The sequence below is a fragment of the Lepeophtheirus salmonis genome, chromosome 6, assembly GCF_016086655.4.
Source record: "Lepeophtheirus salmonis chromosome 6, UVic_Lsal_1.4, whole genome shotgun sequence".
Taxonomy (NCBI): Eukaryota; Metazoa; Arthropoda; class Copepoda; order Siphonostomatoida; family Caligidae; genus Lepeophtheirus; species Lepeophtheirus salmonis.
Genome location: NC_052136.2, coordinates 38,709,452 through 38,731,328, shown reverse-complemented (window position 1 = coordinate 38,731,328; position 21,877 = coordinate 38,709,452).

Sequence of the window (21,877 nt, the reverse complement as noted above, 5' to 3'; positions counted from 1 at the left end):
AGAAAAAAAATGTTCTGGAAATTGAAAAACTACATTGTAAAGTTATAATCTGAAATTTTATGTTCTTAATGTAGCGTTTTGTAACATTTAAAAAAAAATGGACAATTGACATTAGATAAAAAAATGAGGAAAAAAAATGAATTTTTTTTCAGAAAATGACAGATATTGCAGTTAAACGTCATTTTTTTACTGCCAAATTTATATGCAAACGAATCTCTAGACAAACATACTACTATATATTTTTTTACTAATCCAATATTTCATTGAATGTTCCTTTTTTTGTACTTAAAATAAATCAGAATAGCAATTTGTACTAATTTCTGTTTTTGCCCATAACTTTTTTCATTTCGGAAAAATGTAGAAAACGTAGTAATTGGTATAGTTGTTTTTTGAAACACCAATCACATTTTGGTTTATAACTCAACCCCTTATCTAGTGTTCTCGAGCTGCAATTTTTTTTTTGTATTTTGGGTATAAGCATAATCCCACCTTATACGACCCCGTTTTAGTCTGACCAGGTTCAAAAGGGGACCCATGCAAAATTTCAGCCTCTTAGGTTCAACGGTGTAGACACGCATAAAGGACACACACACGCAATTTCTCCAGCAATATGTATAATTAGGCATTATATAGAATACTTAGATAATGTTTATAATGTCTGATGGTGTCAGCCAAACTATATAATAAATGAATTTTTTTGACACTTTTCCTAGGTATTCTATGTAATACCGAAGTATTATATAAATGACCAGTAACTGTTCAGCAAAGTATATATAAAATATTGACAAGATGGGAATAGAAAACTTTATTATGAATTAGGCCATTAAAATAATAAAACTTAAAAATAGATATTATTTTCAGAAAAAAATGATAGCAAAACTGAGACTGAAAATGGAAAAGCTGGAATGGTACTAATTATTATATTATTCGCAAAAAACTATTCTTGCACTCTGATGATACACACAAATACATTTTTCGATTAAAAATGTTTTTACATTTGTAAAAATTGACTTATACATTTACTTATTGCAGGAGGAAAGACTAGAATGACCTTTTGAATCGTACTTAACTTTATTTTTTCTGCAAAGGCACCTATTATTTTGGCATTTTATACTGCACATATATTTGGCAAATCCGTTTTTAGTTCCAAGCTTAAAAAAATTTATGTTCCTTTATGTTCACAACGACACCTAAGAGGTTACGCAATTCACTCTTTCCTTTGTCTACTCCAGGTATTGGAACTCATACCGTTGCATTCAAGGACACAGGAGGATTTTTTTTTGCAAGAATTTCTTTTCACTTTTTGTGCCTGTATCTCGAGATTCTTTTTTGATTCCATTTCATTATTGATGGCCTTCTCAATATTGAAGCAAACATTGCATAAAATATTAACCCTAACCAACTTTGACTTCTTTAAAAGCTTTGCTTCAAGGTTATTGACCGGAAATGGTTTGCACGTTTCCATCACACTTTTTACATGTGCTTGCATCATTGTTTTTTTTTAAACATACGCAGCAAATGTCAGGAAAAATTTGTTTTTTATCATCCACAGAAGTAGTCGAAGGCTTTTCGATACTAAAATAATCAAAACTGATCTGGTTCCTCCGTCATAGGTTGGATTCTCATATATGAACTCTATTGGGGACTGTAGCTCTTGCATTGGTTAATCTGCTATTTCTTTTCTCTCTCCTGTTATTTGAATGCTGCTTCGTATGAAGACCTCTTAATCCTAGAATGAAAGGCTCTATTCTTCATAATCTGAACGAATCGTAATCCTTCTTTCCAACAGTTGCTTTATGATCTGATATCCAAATCCATAACATATTTTCAATATCCTGATTAGCTTGTTCGTCACTCCTCCAACTTTGTGAGTGACTTGGCTTCCCGTGGACGATTTTTAAGGCTGGCCAGTACTCTTTTAGAGCATTTACTACTCTGTTTACAAATTCTCGGCTATTATCAGTAACGTAAATATGTCGATGAGCTGATAGGCTACTTCTTCCGCCCTCTTTGATTTAAATGTCTTGAGAACCAGAAATTTAGTGCGATGGTCTTGATACACTATTATGAATTTATATTCTAAGTCAAGAGGGCATGGAAATTGATTAGATCAATTTGACAGTGAGAGTTGAACTCAGAAGACACCATCGGCATAACCACAATACCTCTTTTCTGAGATATAAAACAGAATATTACTCGAATTTTCTTTCAATATGATATAATAATTTAATCTAATTTCCGCCTATCATTACACCATAATGTTTAAGAAGCCAATATACTCTTGTTATCTTCCAAAAGATTGCCTTTGCTTTTTTCGCTTCATCAATTAACATTTGGTATCTAGTTTCAGAAAGAGAATCACTATTTCTAGCAATGTTGGTTCTTACTTGAGACGATTCATGGTAGAAGCATATCTGTTGCATATCAGCCTGGAGTACTCTGGTACAACACTTACTTCCAACATACAGGCACAAGAAACCACAGGTGAAAAATGTAGAGAATATACAGGGTTCGGAAGCAAAACGTGGAATGAATGACTGATTTCAGAAAAAAGGAAATAATTTCGACATTTTTTTAACAAAAATATGAGAAACAACCTTTGTGACCATGTTCACTCAATATTGCCGCCCTCAGCAGCAATCACAGCCTCCACACGGCGGCGGAAAGCCTTGCAGGAGTTGATGATGAGCTTCTCAGACAAGTTATTCCACTCTTTCCCAATGACGGCCTTCAGGGAGCCCACGTTCTGTTGAGATGTCCGATTAGTTTCCCTCTCCAATGTGCCCCAAACAGCAAAGTCCAACTGTTTAAAATCCGGCGAAGATGATGTCCTTGGGCCAAAAATCAGCCATGTTGTCGGCGCAGAACTTCTGGCATTTAGCAGATGTGTGTGAGGGTGCACCATCTTGGCTCAACACATAGTTGTCCTCTGGGTAGGTGGCGTCGAGTCATGATAGTATGGTGAGCCTCAGCACTTTGTAGTAGGCCTCCTGGTCGATTTTCTCCCATGCCTTAAAAAAAAGGGAAGTATCTTCTTGCCGTCGGACGCTACGACCCCCAGGACCATTGTTTGGGCCGGATGTTTTGTACGAAACGCCCCCTTGACATCCTCTGGTGATCCCCTAAGCCAACGGTCGTTCCGACGATTGTAGACCTGGTCTATGGTGAAAATCTTCTCGTTAGAGAAAATTTTTATTTTGGATCCATTTGCCATGATCTACGCACAAACTTTCTTGCACCTCTGCAGTCTCCTTTACTTTAGAGTGCCCGTCAGCAGGTGGCGTGGGATCCTGGTGTAAGAGGACAACCCCAAGTACTCCTTCACAGCCCTCCTGATTGTCCCTTCGTCCACGTCAAACTCGTTAGAGAGGAGATTCATGGATTTTGTGGGGTCCTCCTTGAACTTTTTCTTCAGGTCCCCCAGAAACTCAGAATCCCTTTTCAAGCTTTGTCTTCTACTTCCTTCTTTCTTTGAGAGTTCTTTTCCATACTTTTTCATCTTGGCCTTGAAAATGAGGCTCCTGGAACCCTTCACAATGTCCATAGTCTCTGCCACCTCAATTTCGGCATCCAGAAGGTCTGAGATGCTCTGCCTTTTTGCTTCTTGCTCACTCATGATGAAAGATTTGAGAAATGTTTATTATTGTTTACTTATGGAGAAAGGACAGGAGATTAGGAATATGCAGGGGAAAAAAATACAAAACCTCTCTATTTTAATCACATAATCAGCATCTATTAACAGTCCACGTTTTGCTTCCGAACCCTGTGCTTTTCAATAAATATTAAAAATAAATATATTCCATAAGTTCCAGATAAACGGGGCTGTTAGAGTTGTGTTAAATGCAATCGTACCCCCAAATACTATTTCAATTATTAGGTTCCTTTGTCTTATTTTTCTGATACACCAAACAAACGGCACCTTTATTTATATTTGATACATAATTTCTATTGATGGAAAATGATACGCTACTATTTTAATACTCATCAAATTTTACTTCATTGTTATGACGTCTTCAAAAATTATCGTTATAAGTTATAACTTATAAAGATATAAAACAGATTCAAGCCCGACTTCGGTTGGCTTTATAAAAGCTTCAATTTGTGCGGTTGAATCCCCTTCTTACATCTTCCAATATTTATTATATTTGAAAGTAATCCCCTCTTTGTCCAATTGAAATGCTTCAGTTCATACCAGCTTGATGACTATGTAATCGAAATATCTTGTTGATCACAGGAAATAAGTTAACGTGGACAAAGCACAAGTACCTATACACCTTGTATTGAATTTACAGTCGAATATTTATACGTAATATATACTTTGCCAACATGTGACACCGGCATTGTGTATAATACCTAGGTAATGTATAGAATTTCGTTTATTATATAGCTTGCCTGAGACCATCAGGCTTTATATACATTACCTAGGTATTATATATAATGCAGAATTTTCATACTTTGCTGGTAACATATATACATATTATATATAGAGAAGATATGCATACCGAGTTCACTTTTAGCCCATGGGTTCTAAAAAATAACCTGCGCCAAATTAGTGATAATGATAAAGCAAAAAATGTGAGAATCGGAAATATAATTATGGTGAGACTAGTTAAAAATTAATTCATTAAAATATATACTTAAATCTAACTGTATTTAATATTTACTAACTGGATCCCACTCAAAGAGAATTTCCTCGGAAATGAGAAACTCAACGACCTACCTACTGAGAGTAATCAAAAGAAAAACACTGTGATACACGTGAATGATAAAATACACATTATGTTGTATACAAATGAGATTTGCATATCGATTTGTTTGATGATATTAAAGAGGAAAAACGTGCCTTGTTTATTAAAAAGAACATTTTAGATTGATTAATAATGTTAAATTAGTTAGTTTGAATCGTATTTTATTTCCTTTATGATTTGATTAATTGAAGTATATACATATAATTGGAATAAAAATATCTTAAACGAGGGAAAAACGTCATTTTAGTGCGCTTTTTACATAAAAATCCTATATTTTTTTATTTCACATAGCTCACTTTATTACATCTCTCAAATCCCTCCAAAAAAGGATAAAAATAGGTAAATAATTAACTGGCAGTTGGGTAATGTGATCTTTTTTCCCCTAACTATTTGCCTTTTTTTCATTTAATAGAAAGATTATTCAACAAGAAATCATTCTAATTAGGTAGTTAACAATCACAACTCTAATAGGAGGCAAAAGTGGGCTAATTGACTCCTGACTACAAATTACAAAACAGCTACAGAAGTTTTGTCAGATACCATGCGCTGATTTGCATAATTTAAAATAATATAATTTAAAAATAAAAATAAATTGTATATTGATTTGAATAACTTTATATATATTTGGTCGATAAACATTGAGATAGAAATGACAGAGACCTGGACCCACTCCTTCTACCCCCCTGTTACTCAACATCCTTTTTATAACGCAGTTAGTGAACTATGTAAAAGGAACCCCAAAAATAAAACGTACATTAAAAAAAATTAAAAGTTCAACTGACGTAATTATTATAACTGCTCAACTATTTAACTAATACATCCATTTTGACCTTGCAAACATAAATTAAAAATTAAACAATAAAAATATGTATAAAGTATCGATAAAATATAAATCCTTTTTTTTAAAAGTAATCTTAACAACATGAGCTTTGGGTTTCGACAAGATATGATTTGTTATTATCGTAAAAACATTTAATTTTCCCCTTTAATAAAAATTTCTATCAAATAGTAAATACAAGAAGCAAATTTTGTTAATTAAATTTGTACCCATCAGGTTGACGCCCTACAATTGTACAATTTAGATCTCACATTGAAAAAAAGAAGAATTGGAGAGATCAAAAGGAACAATAAAAGAACAATTTTTAAGCAAACCAGTTAATTAAATTTCCTTAAACCTCGTATAAAATTTGCTAAATACAGAGTCAACCGTTATTGTTTAGAACATATAATTAGCTGTCGATTACTAAAAATAAAATTGTCTTAGTCGTTCCAATGAGCACACAATATAAGAAGAGGACTGAGATAGCAGCACTCCTCCTGGGATTATTCCTCTCGGAGGAGCATTGCTATAGTTATTTTTGATCTAAGAAATAATATTTTTATCATATTAATAAAATCACAATGTTATTATAACAAGATTAGTTAGCATCGACTTGAAATTTTTACTGAAAATTTACTAGTTCAAGCTAATGACGTCATTGAAATTCCAAATACAGGAATATAACTATATAAAATAATTGAAAAATCTAAATATAGCCTTGACACTAATATTAATACCTATCTCTTTCAGAATTTTTTGATAAACCACAAGCCAGATGAGGTGTTTGAAGGTATGTTGTTCTTGATCTTTACTTTTTTAGTGGAAACACTTAACAAAATGAGTCTCATTTTGATAACTTCTCCACTTTATATCACCCGCCAATCCCCATTCTCTTTTGGTCAATTTCCTCTCACCGTGCTCCCCAAAGATCTTTAATACTTTCGGGGTTCGAACCAGAGGTTCTGCTTCTTTCATACTCAATACACCATTCTCAATTAACTTCAAATATGGAGTACCTATACAGCCTTCCCTAATTTTAAATAGTATAATAAGGTCGTCATGACTATATTCAGATTCGTTATGAAGATCATATTCTTTGCATATCAAATAATATTTCTTCATTTTTTACTTAAAGAAATACTTTTTTTGTAGTAATTTATCGATCCCAAAATGTAAATGTGCCATCCTAAATGATAAAAACATGTCCAAATGGGATGTCACAACCATCCAATATAACAATCTCTGATAAATGATATAATCATTAATCAATATTTTATGGTTTTAATAAGACTAATTTAGACTTAATTACTCCTTAATGAAGATGAAGGGTAAAATATTCATGTGTTTTCTAACAATTTTACTAAAATTATATCAAAGGGTTATCTGGTATTGCTCGACAAGTGTAAGGTTATTCTTACAGCCAATGTAGCGTCTGTATATGATATAACATATATATTGTTATGAATTTTTAAAAAAAATTGTGTAATAAACTTCATTAACATAACAAAACAAATGCTTTTATAATCTTTTATTTTTGTCAAAAATATCAGATCGGAATTCGCGAAGAGATGACAAATTGTTTGTTTTTGCACTAATTTTGCAAAAAAAAGTTAATAGCATTTATTGGCATTGTATAGAGAAACACAGACCTACCAACCTTTCTTTTTGTACTTGGAACACCAAAAAAGTAATAGATAATAATATTGTTGAAAAATGAACCCTGGATGAATGGTTCATTTTTGCAAAAAAAAAAAATATGTTATAAGGTGTTCGGGAAATTAAAAATACAATATTGTAATAAAGTTAAGGTCTACAATTTTATTCCAAAATGCATCTTTTTGTTCCATTTCTTCTACAAAATTGGAAATTGACGTTTTATGAAAATAGAATGACATATATTTTAGTTAATTTTATGTGTCAAATTTATATGCAAAACAAATATCCAGACAAATATTTGAAAACTTTATTTTAGTTAGGAATCCAATATTAAATTTGAAATCCATTTTTTTGTACTTGAAAAAACCAAAAGTTCAATTTTCCCCCATTTTTTTTTTAAAATTTAGAATACAGTGTTATTCGTTTAGTAGTATTTAGAGATGCCAGTCACTTTTTGATTTATAACTCAACACCTTATTTAGTCCCATTGAGCTCCAAAACACCCCTTATCGTTTTAAGTATAGAATAAAAAAAAGGGCATCCCCATCTAAACCTGACTTAGTCATAAGATGCTCCTTTGCAAAGTTTCAATCTCCTAGATCCGACGGTGTGGACACCCATAAAAGACACAAACTGCATTATATATTGTATATACAGATGATTGAAAATGATGCATTGCAGAGGGTAATTTAAAATTTGGGTAGTTTTTCAAGGACCGATAAAAGGAACGAGACAGAACTTCAAATAAAAAAAATTCAATACTAAATTTAAGAATAAGTCTACTGTTCATAATATCTAAGGTTTTACCAATATGATGATTTTACTTCTTCGTAATATAGATCGAAGATAAACATCACCCCATGAATTGTTATAATTATTATATTGCAGATATTTCATAAACAGGTCCATCATCATTTATTTCTCCGTGCATCACTATGCATAATTTATGAATGTAAACATATGAAAGTCCTCGTGTTGTTTTCTACTAGGCACTTAATGCTAAAATATTATATATTTAACCATTCTCTTTTTTCATTTTCCTTCCAAGAAAATAAACAGACAAACTGAGTAATTGTTTACAGTTACGAGTTGGATCGTTTATGCAATATGATAGGGGGGGGGGAAGGAAATAAATTGATTTCGATACCAAATTCTTCTCTGAGTAGAATAATGACCTACAATTATAACTCCACAACATATCCTCAAGGTTATTTTCCGTCTATTATGAGCACAAACGAATGTTCAATCAGGTTTTGAAAATAATTGAATCTATTTAGGAAAGGATCTTCACTACTCAAGAATTAAATTATAATGACAACTGCTAAGGAAAAGAAAATTCCTTCCTTAGATTAACAACTCCAAACAAACGAGTCTTCTAAAAAATTAACAAAATTTACATCACTAATATTGAAAACAGCTAAGGAAAAGAAAATACATTCTTCAGATTAACAATTCCAATATAACGGGCTGCCTAAAAAATATAGACAATTTACATCACTGAGTATAAATAACACTATCTTTGGGTATGTAAACACACTATTAATAAGTGAACAAAGCGCATGTCCTATTCGGCCTACAATTAAATTCTGTTTATAAGAAAGGATATTTTGTTATACGACTAGATCGATCGGTTTAGAAAAACTCAACTAAGACTGAACATTTTCATTTTCATGCCTATAACGTTTTTATTTTTCGAATTAAATAGTCATTAAGATACTTTATTTCATTAATTTATTTTGACCAGTGGCAATAGTGAAAACCTATAACGGTAAGATATAGTATGTATTTATAAAATAAATTTAAACTATCATTGTTAGTATTAGTAAGTCAGGTAAGGTGAGAATATTACAATTTAAAAAATAGCTTAAAAGTGTTTTAAAAAAACCCAAAAGCATATATAAAAGTATGTAATATTAAAATCGCTTATGGTCAGCTGCAATCCCTTGACGAAAGCTTAAATGTTGGAAATTTCAGAGACAAGCTTTTCTAGAACAAAAACTCGGTTTGAAGATGTATTTATTGGGGATTGGAAGGCAGTTGATGTAGTGTCCAGAAAGTGTTGTTTCGTATAAGAGGTAGCTTTTGATCAGTATGCATGTTGGGGACATAGGTTTATGCCCCAATGATTATCATTTAAAAGTAATCATTTTTTTTTGCCAAAATCATTTTTCAAGATATATCTCATTTTTGATGAAAAAATAAACAAATAGATACGGAAAAGTTCCGTAACTTTTTGTATGTAAAAATACATTTATAATAATACGAAATATTTATTGATTTTATAGCAATTTACAATACATAAATATGTTTTGTATTAAAAAAAAAGTTTGAGCAATTTTTAATTGTTAATTCAATAAATAGCTAAAAACAAGCTAGTTCTCTGTTGTATACGTAAATAAATATAAAATATTATTGGAGCAATGAATCTCGTTAAAAAAATGAACCGTTTTCATGTTATATAAAATTGTAATTGGTAATATGTAGTTTTTTTTTTAAATAAAAATATCTTTTGAAAAAATGATTTGAAGAAAGAAATTACTTTGTAAGAGAAATATTTATGCTTCTTGTTAAAAAAAAAAAAACCATCAAATGGATTATTTAATGCTTTATGAGTATTTTATTAAATTTAAGATAAGGCATATATAAAATAAAAATCATTTTGAAAGCCTCCCTCATTATGAAATTAATACTTAATGCATTTTCTAATTTATTTTTGCTCCTTTTAAGAGAAAGTTACAGTTTAATGAGATACTTCCAGTTAATTTGGGATTTTAAATATTCTGCAAATGTTTAAAAAAATAGAGCGAGCGGAAAAAGTAAGACTAGATTTAAATTTAAGATACTAAATTCTGGTTTTAATAAGTGTTTGAATCAAAGGGAATTTTTTTTATTGTCGAGTGGTATAAAGAAGAAAAACATTTGAAATCACTCACTATTTAAAATCAAACTTGAAATTAATTTTTTGTTTAAGGCAATATCTATAGACTTAAGAAATTCAGATATTGAAGTAGATTTACAGCTATGGCCTTAACCTTCTGTTGGATGACTGGGATATTATATACCTTGTGATGAATAAAAATGTTTTTTTATTCATTTGAATCTACATTTTATCGGCAATATTTTTCAGTAAGCTTTTAAAACATCATATATATTCAATCCTTTTTTATCTTCGCCTTTTTTACGATTTATTTGTATATTTTTTATCGCGATTTATTGAATTTAATTAACTGTATAGCTTAAAAATCGTTCTTTTTTTTCAATGACAGAACTGAGGCCTACAAGGTACTATAATATATAAGAAACATAAGCATTATTAAAACAGGCTCTTATTTGATTTCCAAAGTTTGCATAAAGTAATGAATATTTTATAAATATTTTTGTCAAAGCGCATGATTTAATGTTTTTACGATTGTTGTGTCGGTCATTATTTAAGATTGAAGACTGCAATCCCGTTCATTTTAGTCCTGGTTCGACCCAGTTCAATCCTGCATATCAGTCCCAAGGTTAATATAAGTTTCTATTAACCTTGATTAGTCCCTATAGTTTCGGCCCTTGATGACGTCACTCAACTTTATTTCTTCTATTTTTAAGTCAGCTCTTTTACTGACAGTCCGAAGGAACGGTCCCAAGGACTGATAGCACCGGTTCTAAGAATTGACCGGACTGGACCGAATAAATATGTACTGACACAACACTAGTTTGTACTACAAAAATAACCAATAGTATCTTCTTGATATTCCATATTCAAGTTATTAAAATTACTTTTAAAAAAGGATTTATTTTTCTCAATTTTTTATATTAGTACTAGTATTTTTAACATTTAAATTGACATTTACAAACTTGCAAAATGGATGGAATAGTTCAAAAAATAACACTAAATTTAAGTTACACTATTATTATAATCTTTCAACTGTTTATCATGTATTTAAATACGAATGATTTTTATGGTTTTTTTTACACAGTTCACAAACTATATAATAGAAATTTATCTTCACTAACCACGGTTTAAGTGAAGGGAAAGTTTAACCGAACCTCTATCCCTGTATTTATATAATAAAAATATAAATATAACATTATTCTGGATAATAAAAAATACACGCCATTTAAAAATTTGTATATTTCAAAAACAAAACATGAAATTTAGGAATTACTTCCTACTGTCATCCCAAATGTGGATCTTAGCAATACACCAATTGAGAAATACGGATCTAGGCCACGATATCAAGACTTTGAGTGATCAAAATCATGATGAACGTAATCATCATAATTTTTTTTTATAAAGAAAATTATAATCGACCGTCTTTCGCCTGACGTCGAAACCAAGACTTCGAATGTTATAAGGACAAGAAAAGACAAAAACTTTGAAGAATCGAAAATAACAAAACTAAGATTATTAGAAAATTGGATTCGAGACCAAGATTCACATCATTGTCTATAAGTATATTTTGGAACTTTATTTTTTTTTATGTGGAAAGTTTACTATATAAAACTTTTCATACAGAGTATATTATGTAAAAAAAATGACTTTGAATTTAATGTTTATTCTTTGTAGGCTGATTCAAGATTTAAAAAAAAATTACTTTCCAAGTATTTTTTGTTGAAAAAGTAATCAAACTTATTTTACTTCATAACTCTATTCCTGAATAATTATTCACCCAAATGAAAGTTTCATAGACTCAAAATATTTTTAGGTCAAAATCAAGTTTTCGAAAAAATATTTGATGACACATAACAATGTTTTGGAATACAGATTCGCACAAATAAACATCTTAGTAGAATAAAGGAAAAAACACATGTCTATCTTAAACAAACTTTGGAAACGAATGATGCTTCCTTCAGTCTATAACATGTACTTACATTTAATTAAAAAAAGGGGTATTTTTAATCAATGATTTATTGTTAGTCGGCTATAAATACATCCATATGCAACATGCAGTAGCATTTAACTATGATGTTATCACCATTTTTTTAAAATTACGATGTTCATTACGCAACCAAACAAGTTTGGTTTTTATCCCATGTCTGCAAGTATAAAAATATTTGAGCAACATCAAAAAAGGAAATTCATGTGGTATTTCTTCAGCGCTGGAGCATCAGGATCTACATCCAGAGTCTCTTCAACATCAAAAAGTTCAAACTAGCGTTATACAGTTAAGAAGAGCCAAAACTTCTGCAGCAACAATACTTTGGGCCTACCTACTGTGACCCTCTTCCAGCCCTTTCCTCAATCCCCAAGACTTTGCAGTGTGGTGTGTCTTATAGAACAATGCCTAACGCACTTCTCATCCAAATTTGGAATAGCTCCGAGATGCCATAATGACAGCATGGTATGCCATGGACACGGTCTTTATCGTCAAGAGCTGCCAATCTGTTCTCTGGCGTCTTGATACAATTAATGCTTTTGAAGGATGACATATTGAATAAAAAATATTGTTTATATCACAAATTGGTTTTTAGTTGTTTCTTCTTGATTCCATAAAAATCACGTTTTTTTGTAATATAGTCATGCCTTGGATCCTCATTCTGTATACATATATATAATATAACTATTACATCATACTAGCTTCCATTTACTAGAAATGAAAGATAATAATAAATAATATTGAATATGTACAAATGTAGTCCAGGTTAACTTTTGAAAAAAAAATAATTCTAGCTTTTGTGTTAACGTAAAGGGAAGTACAAATTAGGGAAAAAATTTAATATAATGTTATTTTCTTTAAAAAAAATCAAGATTTGAATTTGTTAAGAGAGAGCAAAAACATTTTAAAGGAGTGCTCAATCGAAAGAAGATCTGAAATTATATTTATAAAAAATTTACATGCCCCCAAATTTTCTAATGGAACAGCTACTTTTTAAAATAGATTTTGGTGAATCCATAGCGTAGCGCTGCTAAAATTAACAGATGCTACGCTTGTGAATGTTATAGCACTTATTCACTAGTCTAGTGTGATGTAAAGTGTTTACATTCGATATGAGTCATGATATGTTAAAGGAGCATTTTTATGGATTGATTGATCCTTTGTTATCTCTTTACACATAACTTTGAAATTTACATAAGACATTGACTTTAAAAAAAGAGTAATCGGTCATGTAAAATGCTAAATTATACTGTAGGGTCAGTATACTGTAATAGTTCATTGTACTCATGACATATATATCTATTCTACAATTTTCAATATGAAGTGATAGTGAATATGACAAATAATTATACTATAAAAGTCCTTGTGTTGAGGCTGAGTTTTAAGAGCCAAGTCGTCCAGAAGATGTTTCCCAACTACAATCTCAAAGTTTGTTGGACTTTTCTTATTCCTAGATCCTCCATAATTTTCTTTGCATCCCATGCAGGATTTCTTGTGATATTTAGGTGACCGAGTATGATGATCGCATATTCTGGATGTGTGGTATATTTTTAAAATATATGGCTATAAAAAGAACGCAAGTCGGAGTTTGGACCATAAGTGACAAATATTCTAGATCTTCCATCTTGGAAGTTAAAGGCAACAATGAGAACGTTTCCCATAGGATCAGAGTACACCTGGATTGGGTTTAAGTTTCTTTGATGAGGACTTCAACTCCCCTTGATGGATGTGTTGTTTCGTATTTATCATTTGAAACGAAGGGTTTATTGAAAATAAATGTTCGAAAGTGAATACTTCGTCAATGCGTTTCACGTTGCGTGCAAGGGTCACTAGGTACGAACTCCTGGGTTGCGGTAGTTTATCGGTTCCACAATGTCCATACTCGTAAATATTTAAATTATTGGAGATAGTGCTCCATTCATGGAATTTTGAAATATACTCATTATTTTCATAAGATGGTTTACTCAATATGTTTTAAAAAATAATTGTGAAAAAATAAAATCCTCCCGTTTATACTATGTTTTAAATTGTTTACTTAAATTTTTGAAATGGCACACTAGTGGGTCACCCAAACTGTATTTTAAGCAACAGTGACCCACCGGTGGGTCACTTCGCACGCAACGTGTTAAGTATTGCCAAAACTTCTTAGCTCTAGACGGAGTGGGAACAAATTTTCACATCAGAAAATTATTGAACCCATATCTTAATTAATAAATTAAATGTGGCGATAAGGGTAATAAATATTAAAAAAACTGCAAAAAACAACAATAACCCAATGTGATTTCTTTCTTATTTTATGTCTTTCTATGATCACCCGACTGTGATGTCAGGAAGGCAATTACCTTATGGTCCTCAAATTCAGAAAGGCTAAAACAATGTAGACTTGCCCATATTTTCGGTTCACCAATTATATACAAACAACTAATAAGTTCAAAATACTTTTTTAAATTGAATTAGACGGATGAAAATGTAATTAAGATAACCAGAGGTGGGGAAAAGTCTATATATTGCAAGTGCAAGTTAAGGGTCAAGTATTTATGTAAGGAATATTATTATTGAGTCTAGTATTAGTCTAAGTTAGACTTCTTTTAAGCTCATTTTAAGTCCATAATTATCATATAGAGGTTATAGGACTATTCGTCGAAAATATTTTTGCTAAACGGATCTTTACAGGAAAAAAAAAAATATACAAATACAAATATTATATTTAAAGAAATATAATTGAAACTTCTGATCAGCTTGTTTAATCTATTTATTCATATGCACTGATTTATTTTAGGCTTTGCAACGAAGTTGAAAGAAGGTTATATTTTTACATCTGTTTGTTTGTTAGTCACCAACATTACGCCAAATCGATTTGATCGATTTTTATCAAACTTGGTACAAAGATTATATATGGTCACAGTATGAGGTAATTAAATTTTGAGAGGTGAAAGTCGAGGTAAAACAAAGCGTAAAAAACACATAATCGACAATAGATTTCGAAAAAATTGATATAAATAACTCAATAAGTTTTTGGGTGGAGGTTTTACGCTCTACCGAGTGCCCATTCTAGTTTCAGTTTTGATTTAGTTGTATTTCGTACTTTGTATTGTTTGGTTAAAACTGTAATCAAAATTTAACGGAAATTATGTCTTTGCCTCTGTGTGTTTGTTGGTCACCAAGATTGCATCAAACGTTGCTGATCTATTTTATCAAACTTGGTAGGAAGACCAATTATGGGCACAGTAAGAGGCCATTAAATTTTTAGAGGTCAATATATAAGATCAAGGTAACACCAAATGTAAAAATGCATAATAGACCATAACTTTGGAACAAATTGAGATACTCAATATCATTTTAGGTGAAGGTTTTACGCTCTACCGAGTAGCTGTTCTAGTTTTTTAATAATTATTCTGTACTGTATTGATTTAAAAAAACCCTGAGATTTATATTTTTTTACAATTACTTATTTCGTATAAACAAAATACATATAAAAATACGTTTTTTGAACATGCCAAATTCTATAAAATATAAAGAACTAATACCTGTATTTAGAAATTGAAATCTACTAAAATGCATATATATGAATAAAATGCAATCCTCTAAAAAATACGAATTAATTACTTACTAAAAATAAATACTTGGTTATAAAAACTGTAAATATAATCATCAATTCTATCCATGGTTGATATTGATCTTCTGACCATCGCCTCTATCCCTAGTGGTATAGACAGAAAGTTGCAACGCCATTTCAGCTGTTGTAGTTACCATAAAATACTAACCCTAGGACTGACAAATTTTATCAGGGCTGGACTGATAGGACTCCAGTCTTTTATTTTTTTAGACGGATCCAACACTATTGTTGTACCATTTCTCCATTCTCTTATGCAATTGTAGACTTATGTTTATTTATGGTTGATGAAGACTCGGACTGAACGTAGAATTTTATATCAAAAGTTAATCACTGTTTTTTTAAAAATGGATTATTTATATGCACCTTAAACGTATTATTATATGCAACCTCATATCTAATTACAAATGGTTTGGAGGAGAATGACATATTACGCTATTGGTCAGCTTTCAGTCAAGAGTTCGCATATGTCAACTGTCTCTCATTATGACATGTTTAATTTCGAAGTGGACAAATGAACAATTCACTCTGTGTGTCTTTAAAATCTCCAATAGTTATCTTTTCGAAATTGAGAAAATTATTAGAGTAGTAACGTTTCTTGTTTGTAGGAAGTGAAAATATCTCGAAAAAATAATTTTGTTGTACTATAGCATTGTTGGAATTGGTTGAGACAATATTAATAATATCCCACTGTAAATTACAAAATAGAAAAAATAAAAATAAATTGCTGATATTAGTTTTATTTTATTTCCTGGGCTTCAAAATGTTTTAGAAAGGGCTGCAAACGCGAAATGTTTGTGATTCCCAAATTTGCTTTTGAAAACAATTTGGTTTTTATTTTTATATTATTTCGTTGAATATAAAACTAAGATAAGATACGGGATCAAGTAATTGAATTATTGATATTATTGTAGAAATTTTCCTTTTATCGTTCAATAATAGGGGACAGACAAGAATAAACTCTCAAGCTCCAACAACGAAGATCTCAAAAATCAAATAGGGTAATAAGAAGCTGAGGGTTGCGTTCATACAAGATCAGAATAAAAAGGGAACCTATAAATTCCAAAAGAAAAAGTTAAAGAAACATTAAGGATTCCCACAAAATACATCTGGACATTAGAAAAAATAATCAAAACATTCTTTTGGAACAATGACAGGCAATATTTAAAAGATATATTACAGTTATGTTATTCTTACAAGCTCAAATATTGCTCCGAGTTATAAGGCTTTGAATTCAAATTTCTGGGATGAATTGAGATACCCGAGAGTGCTAACAGTAGCTAAAAACTTCCGTTTTATCTATTTGACTTAATTTGGCCTAAATAGTGTTTTAGAAATATAATTTATTAATTTCCTAATTCTATAAATGTGCCAATGAATTTTGACAAAGTACAATTTGTGTTGCCTCCAAAGAAAATTATCAGGACGATTTGTTCATTGTTGGTCAATTTTAAGAAAAATTATTCTATCTTCCTTTTGGGTTGATGTGCTACAAATATTCAATTTGATTACAATGACTCTGTACTATTAAGAATAAGTTAATATAATATATTTTAATAATCTAATGATGACTTAATTCACCTATATTTACTTATGGGATTTAGAGAAGATTGATATGATTGAATCACAACGGACATAGCTATTCTACTTCTGCTGAAATAAAATATTGTTATTCCTAATCGGCCATTAGTGTTTTAAACTTTAGTTTGATTAATTTTTTTAATGATTCCCATTGATATTTCAGACAAAAAAAAAGCTTTGGCGCCCCAGACATACATGAAAGTGTTCTCGTATTTCTATGTTCGTTATAATTTAGCAATCTCAAAAATAAAAAATTGAATGGAACGCCAAAATGGCGCACGCTTACATGCTTGAATAATTTAGATTGTGTAAGATTGATTTCATTATTTGGATTATCATCCTTATCAACTCTTTTCCAATTCCTCCAATGCGTAAGGATAAACATTTATTAAAACATGGATTTCAATTTTTGTAATGCTCTGAAATCTACATATATTTTTCCTAAGCCCAATATTCCAACTGCTCATTTTGCATACATACAATTTGTAAGTCTTAAAAACAGAGTTCTCAAATTTTGAAATGTTTTTGCTTTGAGATTTATGATCTTACTACGTGATGTCATCAATCTTACGACGTGACGTGATGCGAGTTCTTAAGTTTTCATATAGGTTCTTCATCCTACAATTGAAGAACAATGCATGGAAATAAAAATTATTTATTGACTTTAAATAAAACATTAAATAACATGTATGAAGCCTTTATGGCGGAGGTGGATAGGTTCTGTTATGTTTTGAGGAAGGTTGAACGACACAAACTATTCAATCCCAGGAATCCAGGACGACCGAGGGAAACAAGGAGAATGCATGGAAGAATGAGACTAAAAGGAGTTATATATAAACAAGTATATTATAGACATCCTTGTTACTCGACACTACTCTGATAAATACATGAGAGTTACAGCTATCTATACTATTAAGATAGAAGCTAAAACAGTACTTTACATATACACATATTAAATAATAATAGGAATAACAGGAGGGGAAGAAAGAAGGAACGAAGAACCTTTCTAGTGTCTCAATATAATACAGCTCCTATATGAAATATTGTGGTTCTTATCCGCTATTTTAAATGCATTAGTATCACCCCAATGATACGATACTTCAGAACCCTGCTATAACACGTTTATTTTTATTTTAATAACTCCGAGTTATTAGGCGCCGACAAACAGGCAAACTTTGCTTTAATAATATAGATATGCTTTACTAATAAAGAAGATAACTCTCAAATATATCCTCAGTATTACTCTACGTTTTTCACAAGACACTTTTATTTTATTTTTAATATGATGCGGTGAGCTATAGCTACACACGCTCGTTGTTAAAAAGGAGTCTTCCCTGACAATCAAACAGACAAGCAAACTTTACTTTATGAATATAGATAATTGCTAAAAATATTAATGACTAAATATTAATTAGATATCTTTGAAGAGCTACCGTTATGAGTAATAAACACCAATTACCAGATAAGTATATAATCATATAAAATATTTTTTTGAAACTTTGTAGTTTGAATCAATTACCACTTATTATCAATTATACTAGCAATTAACTTGTATAACTTTGCGAATCAATATTTGCATATAATGTCTTAATGGCTTTATTATTCATTTTATTCTAAACTAAACAATTTAATCGCTATTAGGGTTTTAAATAGATACATTTTTTTGAAATTTTTGCAATTTCTCTGATGATAAATAATAAATCAATAAATGGGATTGTTCCAACCAAATATTATGAATCAAAGATATAATAGAGTATGAAAAACACTCCTGTTAGTTTGATAAGACTTATTTGACCGGTCCTAAGACTGGACTAGACCAAATAAATAAAGACTTACTCAACACTAGATGTTATATATACATTAACACAATTAGTGGGATATAAAGGACCAACCATTAAAATGGAAGATGTATTTTTTTTTAAATGGTCTCTTTATTCTATGAATTATAAAGTTAATTTGAACTATAGTCAACATATCTTATTATTAAATGACTTTTCCTTTCCTCCAATTGAAGTTATAACTACTTATATTTATCATATTCTCGTGAAATTTTGCATAACTATAACAAAAAAAAAGGAAAAAAAGAAAAATACACCTCACTTAAAATACATCCTCAGAAATAGGATCTGGCCAATGCGTTGAAGTTTTGATTAAACCAATATTGGACCTTGCAATCATGTTTGTAATTTTGAATAGATTTTGATCCAATTTGGAACGAAAGAGCCACATTATTTAAACCGTAAACTTGTTCTTGTTGCATGGGCTCTCTCCCTAGATAGTGGTTCTGTCTTTCACACATGATTGTCCACTTTATTTCTAATTGTTTATAGTAACAAAAATATGGGGGACCTGTTTTTGTTTTTTGTTGCACTCTTTGGAAGGTGTCTCCTTATCTATATGGTACACTCTAAATGTTATTATTAGTATGACTATAACTGAGTCAATTTGAACAACTCCACCACGGCTGAAAAGTATACAAACAGAAACTTTATTTGAATAAAATTTTGGTCCAGTACATTCCCTGATATGAAGATGGCGGGAGACCATCACATAAAATCTGACAAACTCTTTCTCATGAAACACTTCCAAAACGACATCTCCCAATAGGTTAGTGTTGAAATGGAGACTGTGTAGGAAGATCTGCGCACACTGTGAATTTGACCGTCTACTTTCTTAATTATCGCATATTCTTTTAGGAATAATACCATGTGACCACCATTTCCTTTCTGATGCCCCACTACGGAACTACTATTTCTGGGCGCACGTTAAAAAGCAAGGCTTGCTGCACAATCTATCACAATACAAATACTCCAAGGGACTTTGTCAATGTAACGTAAAATCTATGGGCAAGACCTACATCACCTTCAAGACCCATTTGGTGGTCATTATCGTGGCTGAGGGCGGCTAATTTGAGCTCTAAATTAAGGCCGAATAATCATTCCTTTATATTTCAAATATGACTTTGGCATATTTTCTGGCAAAGTTTTCAGCCTATATCTAGATAAAGTTTTTAATGGGCAATTGGGAAATAATTATCTGACTCTCCCGGTATGACTCATATATACATTTATATCTATATATTTATGTTAACATAAGTATTTGTTTTTTTTTATTTTCGAAATCAGGGCTTATGTTCTTCAAATACATACACTATTTTGTAGAATAGAGTAAAAACAAATTTGAATCTTTCAATGCACTTATATTTATTTTTTTATTAAACAAATCAAAACTATTTTTTGCTATCTAGCCATATTTCATTGCAAAATTTGTGAATTAAGATTTCCGTATATAATATATATATACAAATATTTATTTATTATTAAATTTTTTGGCAAAAATCTGTGCTAGAAAAATAAAACTCTAACAATAAAAAAAAAGTTTTTATGGTTTCATTTTTATCTCTTTAGAAGGATTTATGTAATTGCATTGTATGAGAAAAAAGAGGTGCATGACTTAAATAAATATATGTAATGTATATGGATTCGATATGTGTGAAAATATTTAAACTATTGATTGATTTTTTATGTATTCAGTAAGTGATGATGAATAATAGTCTGTATAATTATATTTCTCGAACTCGCAAAATCAGTCGCCCTACGTCTCAAAACTATGTACTTTTTCACTGGGCCTACAGTCCCTTCTAGACGGCTTCCCTAAAATTACGCGATATATTGGCCAGCTGAGTATGGCACCATTCTGCTGTGTGTTACTTGCATATCCAGATACATCTACTTGCACAGGTGTTTAGAAGTCGTACAAAATCTTCTAAGAAGGTAGGGAAGATGCCAATGGCGAGCCTCGCTCTGGACTCCTAAGCACGTGAATAACAAGTGAAAATGTTGAAGTAGTGAAGAACATTGTCTTACTATATGGTTGTACAGTCAATAAAGAGTATTAAATTGAAGTCATGTGCTGTTTGCAAGAAGGAATACGAAGAAAACGTCCAGAATTCTTGCAAAACAATTCATAGCTTTTGCATCACGATAATGCCACTGCTCACTCATCTTTGCTTGTGAAATATTTTTTTGGCAAAAACAACACGACAATCATACTTCAGGCACCATATTCACCGGATTCGGTACCATGTAACTTTTTCTTATTCCAAAACTGAAGAGACCTATGAAAGGACGGAGATTTGCAACAATTGAGGAGATAAAAACTGCATCACTGGAGGATTGAAAAAAGCGTTGGCACAAGTGTAATGTATCTGAGGGGATTACTTTGAAGAGGACCACATAAATATTGATGAATAAATAAATATTTTCCCCTAAAAATACAAAGTCACCTTACTCATTGAAATCGCCTCATATATATATAGATATATCAAATATCTTTGGAACTAAAAACGCGGAAATTTATATATTATTTTAGTGCACATGCGAAATCGGATAGTTTTTTCAACATCCGCAGATATACAAATATATTCGAAATGCGGATGGTCCACAGACACGAATGAAAGTAAACATGCATGGTATATTATGCAAATACATATTGTGTAAATCTTTTTATTGTATTTTTTTAGATTTTAGAACTCTTTGTGAATATTTGGATTTCCACAGGCACAAACTATATATGGATATGTAAATATTTTCATAGT